The sequence below is a fragment of the Gnatocerus cornutus genome, chromosome 4 (genome assembly GCF_029298725.1).
Source record: "Gnatocerus cornutus isolate USDA-ARS CGAHR chromosome 4, icGnaCorn1.1, whole genome shotgun sequence".
Classification (NCBI taxonomy): Eukaryota; Metazoa; Arthropoda; class Insecta; order Coleoptera; family Tenebrionidae; genus Gnatocerus; species Gnatocerus cornutus.
In genome coordinates, this window is record NC_142236.1 from 19,870,437 (window position 1) to 19,879,305 (window position 8,869).

At 32.8% G+C, this 8,869-nt stretch overlaps 2 long non-coding RNA genes across 2 annotated transcripts; both read left to right on the plus strand.

Annotated features, from left to right (window-relative positions):
* Positions 1–6,007: 6,007 nt before the first annotated feature.
* LOC148176621 (uncharacterized) lies at positions 6,008–6,653 on the plus strand. The gene is made up of 3 exons (XR_015770063.1): positions 6,008–6,060; positions 6,113–6,260; positions 6,512–6,653. It is a non-coding gene; the product is annotated as an uncharacterized LOC148176621 (long non-coding RNA).
* Positions 6,654–6,655: 2 nt separating this feature from the next.
* LOC148176622 (uncharacterized) lies at positions 6,656–7,848 on the plus strand. Its single transcript, XR_015770062.1, has 3 exons — positions 6,656–6,916; positions 7,570–7,627; positions 7,682–7,848. It is a non-coding gene; the product is annotated as an uncharacterized LOC148176622 (long non-coding RNA).
* The last annotated feature ends 1,021 nt before the right edge of the window (positions 7,849–8,869 follow it).

Here is an 8,869-nt window from a genome sequence, read left to right on the forward strand (position 1 = left end):
ACAATTTGAGCGACAAGTTCAAGCCTAATTCTTTGTGCTCAAAATGGTTGATGTTGAAGAGTTGTTTGGAACTTAAAGAAAACATTGATGTTCGCAGGTTAATTTTTGAAAAACTTAAATCGTCAATTGATTAACTTTTTATTTTTAGATTTTATAAAGTTTCCACTTTCAAAATTCCAGCCATCTGCTTGCACCGAGGGTACAAGTTCAAGCTCAGGAAAACTAACATCTGCACTGCCTGGCATCTTCAATATTAGTGGAAATACCAACTGTACTATTATATTTAATGTACACGATAGTAATAAGACAGAATTTTTTAATGTTAATAATAATAATTAAAGTGTTCAAAAATTTGGCTGTCACTTCAATAATTTTGACGTTCGAAGTTATATGAGAGCAGGCGTGAAATTTTACTGGCTTGCGTTTTAAAGCTTTAATGCCTTGCCAGTTATGAGACATTTTCAAGGTGCATACAGTGACTCGATAAATTGATATTTACAAGTGAGGAACAAATAAACCAAATTTACAATGTTTCCACGATAAAGTTCTTCCGGAATGGGTATTCTGCATTCGTGGGGCAAACCTATTTATACAGGGTGTCTCGCATAAGGTTAGCTTCCTGAAAATGTGAGATTTGTGAGTTTATAAGGAACAAAAAATATATATATCATCTGGGCCTAAACTGAATAATAAGCGAAAAAAAGGCATTTTTGTAAATTGAAATTTTGGGACCATTGATCTACAATTAAGCAACTACAATGAAACCGTTAATTTTCTATAGCAAAACTAAATTGTCAATTTTGACTTTTGTCACAAATTTAAAAGTGTTTTTTGCTGCGAAATATTCTGTTATGCTTCTGTTATATGGAGAATGCATATGTAATGCTGCTAAAACCGCCCGTCTGTATAATCAGCGTTTTCCTGCAAGAGTGGCTCCCCACAGAGATACTCATTGAATCGTCTACGTACTACAGGTACGATATTACCATTGCGCCATCGGGAAAGCCATCATACCCTTGAAGTTTTGGAAGCAGAAGATGCAATACTTCAGCTTGTTGAAGATGAAGCAGTGATCAGCACTCGTGAAATCGAAAGGCGAATTGCAAACGTTTTGCGAACACCTGCATGGCGTATTATCCGAGAGCAACAACTCCATCCGTTTCATTACTCTCGTGTGCAAGCTTTGGAACCAGAAGATTACCCTAAAAGAGTTCAATTTTGCGAGTGGATGCTTGAAAAAGCACAAAACGGCCCAAATTTTGCTGACTGATCCAACAATACCTTATGACCATAGAAACAAAATTAGTAAATGTCCAAGGATGAATTTCATTATTACAGAGAGGTTCCCAAAAGTTCTACTTTTTTGAGTGCTTTTTATAAATGTCTTCTAAACGCAATTTGCCATTAAAGTTTTTTAATCCTAAAACCTTCAACTTTCTCTATGTTTAAGGAAGCTAACCTTATGCGAGACACCGTGTAGAATACACAATTTTGTAAAATAGTTTTTTTTTAAAACTAAGATTTTTCGTTATTTACGAGTTACATGATATAAGAAAAAAGATATCGAGTTTTTGATGATAAGAACGATTTCTAAATAGAAGCGTTTACTTTAGATAAGTTTAAGGTAATGTTTACAACGCAATCACTTTCACAAAAGACGTGCCTTCACTAAAGTTGAAATGAAAAGTTCGAAGTTTGCGCTTAATAACAAATTAGTGCTTTTATAATCTTAATGCAGAGTGTATAAAAATAGCGGATTAACGCTGCAGTATGTTGTGTATGTGCGCCTGAGGAATCTTAGCACTATTGTTCTGCAGTTTCTATCATCGCAACCAGAATATGTTGAGTTCACGTTGTAATATACAGGGTAAGTAAACACGAATAAAGTGCAAAGATTTTAACCCCAGCACTTTGAGATACTGGCCAAATTTCGCGTTCCGAAACGTCACCGTTTTCGAGAAAAAAAATGATGAAGTTGTTTGCAGAAAATGCCGGGCGACACTGATTTATTAAGACAAGTCAAGGATTCATCATCAGTTGAGTGTTGAGAAGAAAAGCGCTACTAAACAAATTACCAATGGAGGGCACTTTGCTCAGTTTTCGTAATAACTGCAGGTAACATTTTTTATTATTTTGATTATAATTAAAGGTTCAGTTTGATCGATAAAGTGAGTCGAAAAAAGCCATTTTACCACCAATCGAGATAAAGATTGGCTCTCTTGAGAGCCCAATTCATTTCAAACGAATTAGTTTTTTGCAATAGACACTTTTGAAAATGTTGTTCTTAAAAGCAGTAATTAAGTGAAAGTTTAACAAGTATGATAAGTGATAAGATAAGAGGGAGCCTAAACGTTTTTTGTTTGATCAGTTTTTGCAGCCCTTGGGAAAGAGGGTTTAAATTAAGTTCCATAAAGCCTCCTTTCTACGGTTCGTTCTAGAGTGAACCGAATTTGATTTACGACCGGTTTTAAAATATTGTGTGATTCATTAAATTTCCAGTCGCAGTTGGCTTTGAGAAAAAAATTCATGTCGTAACTAACACCATTACAGTAATTTCGACTTAATATTTGCGAGATTTGCTAGTTATCGAATAAGAAGTCAACGCACGTCCAAAATACACGGCCTACCTAGAATGGAAATTTAATGAATCACACGATATATTAAACCATATTTTGCGATCAGAAAATTTACAAATCCTATTGCACCTTTGATGATATTTGATGATATATGTTTAACTAACAGGTTTAATTACTCTCATTCTATTAACTTTTTTTATCTTAATGTTAATTAGGTAAATAACACATGTAAATGAGGATTACCTTTAAAAATGATTTCACGAAACAAGTCTACTCTGATCTGATTTGCGCTATGACCAGTTAAAAGTTGGGGTCATACTATAAATCATAGGCAGGTACGTTGAACGCATATCACATTTAGATAAATAATTCTATGAAATATTGACAATAAAATGATATCAATCAAAACGGCAACATATGTATATTTAATAACAGGTGCAGTTTAAACATACATTGCTTCGTCATTATTGACAGAAAATCTTCTCGCTGGATTTTAATTACGTTGAATCGTGGTTGTTAATTTTTAAATTCCGCAACAATTTTCATCTAATTCTTTAAAATAAAAGACAAACATTTCTACTTGCCTTTTCAATCATGTCAAAATCAGCGTCGTTTGGCAAATAGGAGTTTAATTCACATTTTTATGTGTTATTTAACTTATTAACATTAAGGTAAAAATAGAGTTCAAATTATAAGAAAAGGAGTAATTAAATTTGTCGGAAAAGCGTCGAATAATCCAGGGGGGTTTTGCCCCATTCGAATTTCGATTTTTTTTTGCAGAATTACTATCTACAGCGATGTCTGATATTGTGGTTAAAATTTTTGCACTATATTCGGATTCACTCTGTATGTATGTACCGGGTGTTCCGCAAATTACTGGACATAAGAAAATAACATGGGAATTTAAATTACATTTTGTCCTGCTTTCCCAAACTTTCAAATACAATTCGGTTAATGGTGGATTGTGCTTTAAGAGGTTTTAATTTAGAGAAGAACTATTTTTAAGTTCTTGCAAGACCCCAAGCAACCTCATTACAGAATATACTATTTTTGAGTTGGTGATTTTTCAGATTTTTCTTCATTTTACTCTTAGAAAATGACATTCTTATAGCAACCTGTCTTAAAGAGTTTTAATGCAGAAGTGTATTTAACTTATTTAAAAAAAACAAGAGTTGGCTATTTATCAAAAAAATGCAAATTAAGCCTTAACAATGACTCTAATTTTCAAGATATCTCTGCTTCTGACTGTAGCAAATCCAAAGTTATAAATAATCGCCAATACAATGTTTATTATTTGATAAGATACGAATATAAGATAAGATTGTGAGTTACAAAGTGTCTCAACATCTGCTACTGTCATGACGTTCAACATTGCAAGGTTTTCTTTAGATCGCTTACTAAAACTGGTAAGTTTTGCATGTTGTAATAGTGTAACCCATCAGAACACAACAACAAAGGAACATTATTTATAATTATCATAAAACACGTGAGCAAACAAGTAAAATTTTGTTTCTAAAATAAGTAATCAGATCTATTCAAAACCGTCACTTTAATTATTAGAAAATAACATAATATACTGGCTGTGTGTAGGCGGTTTATTTTTGATCCATTTAAAGAAAAATAACGATTCATATTTCTTAAAATAGACCGTCATTAAATTCAATTTTGCGTTGATCTCACCTGTTTTTGATCAAAATCTTGTAAAAAAAGTGACAATTTATAAATTCTGCGAAACATTTAGATGGAAAACTTCATGAACTACAGGAAAGAAGTAAATCTATAAATAATTGTGTCGCAGAACACACCGTAAAAAGTTTTGAAAGATAAGATAAAATTTCGTTGGAACAATTTCTATATAGATAACAGGACCGTATGAGGCCATAACTAGCTTTTTTGAATATACAGAGTGTCCCAGAACTCGTGACCCATAGAGCAAGGGAGGGTGGCGACAGTAATACAGATAGTAAATATCAAAACAAAAATTGATTAACTTTAACAGTATTCGAGAGAGGATAAAAAATTAACGACCAATCCCGGAAGCTTTTCGTTTCGAAATTTTGGTTCAGAATTGTTGCCTCCATAAGCATTTTTTCTTTGGGTCATGAGTTCTGAGACACTCTGTATACGTTTTTAATCAAAATATTAACAAAATCTATTCAATATACTGATTTTTTACATACACACAATTTCTTAATGTGCACTGAGTTTAAGTGTGTAGACTATGGAAAATTAGTTATGGCAAGTGGACTTTCTACTTTGCGAATCCTAGCAATTACAAGACACCCCTCGCCCATCGTCGGCTCAGCGATCCTGATTGGCCACCCGTATTTCCGCCTTAACTCAATTATCATGTGCCTTAAATATTTTTCGTTCATGTGCCTGTTTTCTCTAGGTCACGTGTTCTAGGACCTACAGATATGTAATATACAGTATGTCCCCGGATTGAGTTCACAAGAGGGAAAAAAAGTTTATTTTCCATTTTACAAAAAAAATGACAAAGGAATAACATTTTTGCTTATTTCAAAACAGATAAATCTGCAATTAAAATTTCAAAATTATTAGTTTGTACTCTTAAAATTAATTTTTTCTTTATTTTTATTTATTAAATTTTGCAATCGTATTCAAATAATAGCAAGCTGTGGCTTCACAAAATCAAAAAGTGCGTTAAATATTAAAGTATAATTTACCTAATAATGTGTAAGTATTAAAAAATTGGAAAAAAATGCAATTGCATCCTTAACAATAATTGAGAAAATTCGAAACAGTCCAAAGAATTACGAGTTAGAATTGAACTAGGTGCTAAAACAGGTAATGGGTCAATCAAATAGTAGAAATTGGTTTGAGTTAAGGAACAAATTTCATTCCTTTGACATTTTTTGCTAAATTAAAATAAAAAAGTTCTTCGTTATTTTTTGTTTTTTTTTCGATTTCCAGAACACAGCTTGATAATATTAAAGTTTTAATTAAAGATTTATTTATTTTAAATTAAGCAAAAAATATTATTCCTTTGTCATTTTTCTGTAAAATGAAAAATAACGTATTTTTTCCTCTTGTAAACTCAATCCGGGGACATACTGTATATTCAACAACAAATTTGTTAAAAATAACTTTTAATTGCAGTTTCTGAAAAGTTTTACCAAGATATATTCAATGTCTATTTGTTTTTGATTTCAGGTCAATACATTCACCAAAGAAAACTTTTGTTCTGCTTGATTGAAATGGTGGCATCTCTAATTCTTTCATCACGCGAAGACATAAATACCCTCAAAATAAGAGATAATTTGTGTCAATCAAGAATAATAATTTAACCAAGTTCCTGCAGGCACCTACAATAATGGAATTGCCCATAACACCTGGATCCACTTCACAATTTATCTGGAAAATAGCATCATAGAACGGCGATATTATTCACAGATATATGGGTTTAGGTCCAACTCATATTGCAGCAAAATCCACAAAAAAACATACTGGAAAGTACATGACTGTAAGTTTCTCCAAAAAGTGTGAATTTTGAATTTATTCGATTTTCTTTTTAGACGAAGAGCTTGTAGCAAATCAAATTTCAATAGTACAGTTACCAAGAATTGTAGAGGAGACGGGGGAAAATGTTCCTTCGAGGTAAAATGACTCCCTTTGATTCCCAAACTGGCGAGGTCAGATCTACACAACAATATCCGCAACAATGTAAGTAGATTAAGGCATTAAATAAACGAATAGACAGAAACTAAGCGTCCGAATATATTCTTCTCTCTGAGCTTACATGGTGGAGGCGCCCTATAACAATCCCGTAACATTGATTAAGAATAAACGAAACTGTAAAAAAATTTCAAGTAACATTTAAAATTAAATTTGAAGGGAGAAGTATATTGCAAGACGTTTAGATAAATTTAGGTAACAAACTCCAAAAATCTGATAAGGCCGGTTGTTCTATACAGATGGACTTAGACACTCAATAAGGAAGATGAAGAAAAACTTGAAATTTGGGAGAGGAAAATGCTACGGAAGATGTTTGGGGGTGTTAAGACACAGGATGGGGAATGAAAGAGAAAAACCAACCGAGAAGTCAAGTATATGTTCAAAAAACCTGGAATCAGCCAGAAAATAAGAGCGCAGAGAACAAGCTGGTTAGCACATATTGTGCGGATGGCCAACCACAGAGTCACGAAAAAATGTCTAGAAGAAGGAACTGGCGAGAATAGAAGAAGAGGTCGCCCGAGAAAAGATGACTGGACGAGACAGAGAGACAAAGAGTGGCGATGGATGGAAGGGAAATGGCAGCAGATCATCAAGAGATCAAAGCCAAAAGCCTACAAGGCCTGTAGAGCTGCCATATATACAGGGTGAGTAAAGCTTGCGTAGTCTCTCTGTGACGCTTTTATAACAAACTATTTTATATTTTTGAAAAGGTAAATGTCTAAAAAAATGCATATTTTAGAATTAATTTCAGTTGTGAGGAGTGCACTATTTTTGCAGGACCGCATTCAACTTTTTATCTTTAAATGCAATTTACCACTTTTAATGCAGAATTTCCATGAGTTAATTGGTAGGCTATTCAAAACTGTTAACTTTGTAGTATTTCAATTTAAATTTTTAAATTTACCGCCGGATGTATAGTTGGTGGTATAAGCAACATGAAAAATGACGCTACGCGATACGGCCATGTTCACATATCAGACGTTTAAAACTCTTTAAAGGTCTGCTTCATCTCCCATCTAATGCCCCTCCTCACAACTTTCAAATTTTTGGTCGCAGCGTTGTCATGCTATGAATTTTTTTCCGAAAATTCTTGAAGTTGCAGTGTCTGACTTAAAAATTTACAGCACCATTACCTTTTGAGATATGAAAATAAAACTTGACAGGTTCAATAACTAAACTATGCTTTTTCTCTTGATTTGACTAGAAATTAATTTTATGGTTAAATGTAAAAGAGAGGCGATTTTAATTAATTTTCAGGAATTACAAATGGCTAGAACTAAATCTAATTATTTTTTAGCGAGAAAAACCATCGAAGACTAACCAGAACAGATTGACTGCAGAAGACATGAATTAAGGTAAAAAGTCTTTTAACAACCAGTTCAGAGATAAAATTAAATTATACTTTAAAGATTCCAAAAATTGATGAAAGATTCAACTGGTTGGAAGGTAACCAAGGCACTGAAGGTAAAGAGTTCAAGGAACAGAAGAAGGAACTTAAAGAGTTGTTCAACCAATTTCTGCAAAATTCTACCAAGAGGTTGGGCAACCTGTACTAATAAACAAAAGTGAGGATGATCTGTGAGGTGGAAGAGGGATTTTTCAAATTGTTTTTAGCAGTTGGTGCTAAAGAAGAGGAGAAATTCTGGAAGTGAAAGTATTATTATTAAAATTAGTGGATTTTTTAATTAATTATTGTCTTTTTAATTTTAGGTATTATAAATGATATTATACAGAGTGTACCAGAACGTTCGCACTTCCTTTAAAGAGAAATTCTTTATTAAAATTTGAATTTATTGTCGTATCGCACAATGTTAAGGCCCTTATGGTTTTTGAGTTACAAGCACTTTAAGTTGACCAATCACAGCCCATAAATTCTTAGATAACATTCTGTAGCTACGTTACCAGCAAAAATTTTTCCTTAAATTGCACAAAGATGCCCTGTGAATGGTTAACTTTAAATGCTTGTAACTTGATTCTATAAATGCCTGAATATTGTGCGATACGATAATCATCTCAGATTTTGATGGAAAATTTCCTATTAAAAAGAAGTTCTGGGATACCTGTACAGGCTGTCCTAGGAGTCATGACCCATAGAGCAAGGGAGGATACCGACAACAATACAGATGGTAAATTGATTAAAAACAAAAATTGATTAAGGTTCGAGAAAGGATGAAAAATTGACAACCAATCCCGAAGACCATCCCAATTTCCTAGCAATGCGAGTGCATTGTTCTCCTGACCAATGGATGATGTATGTGTCCATAGTTATCGATTGTCAATATTCTGTTCAGCTTCCGGATTGGCTACCGTTTTTTTGTCTTAACTCAATTATTTTTGAGCTTAAAAATATGGGTAATAGATTTTTACGGTTTTTTAAAACTTAAATTTTTAATCAAAAATAATGTTTGTTTTGTTTCAGAATTACGTAATTCTTAAATTTTATAAAAAATGTTTATAAGCTGAAGCTCAAGCATTACGAAAAAGGCCGCAAGAAAAAAGTTATTGAAAGCCAGTGTATATAATACCCTGTATGTACATAGGTACCCATATACTTTTCAAAATTTACACATACGTATTTTGAGAACAACTAGACACTA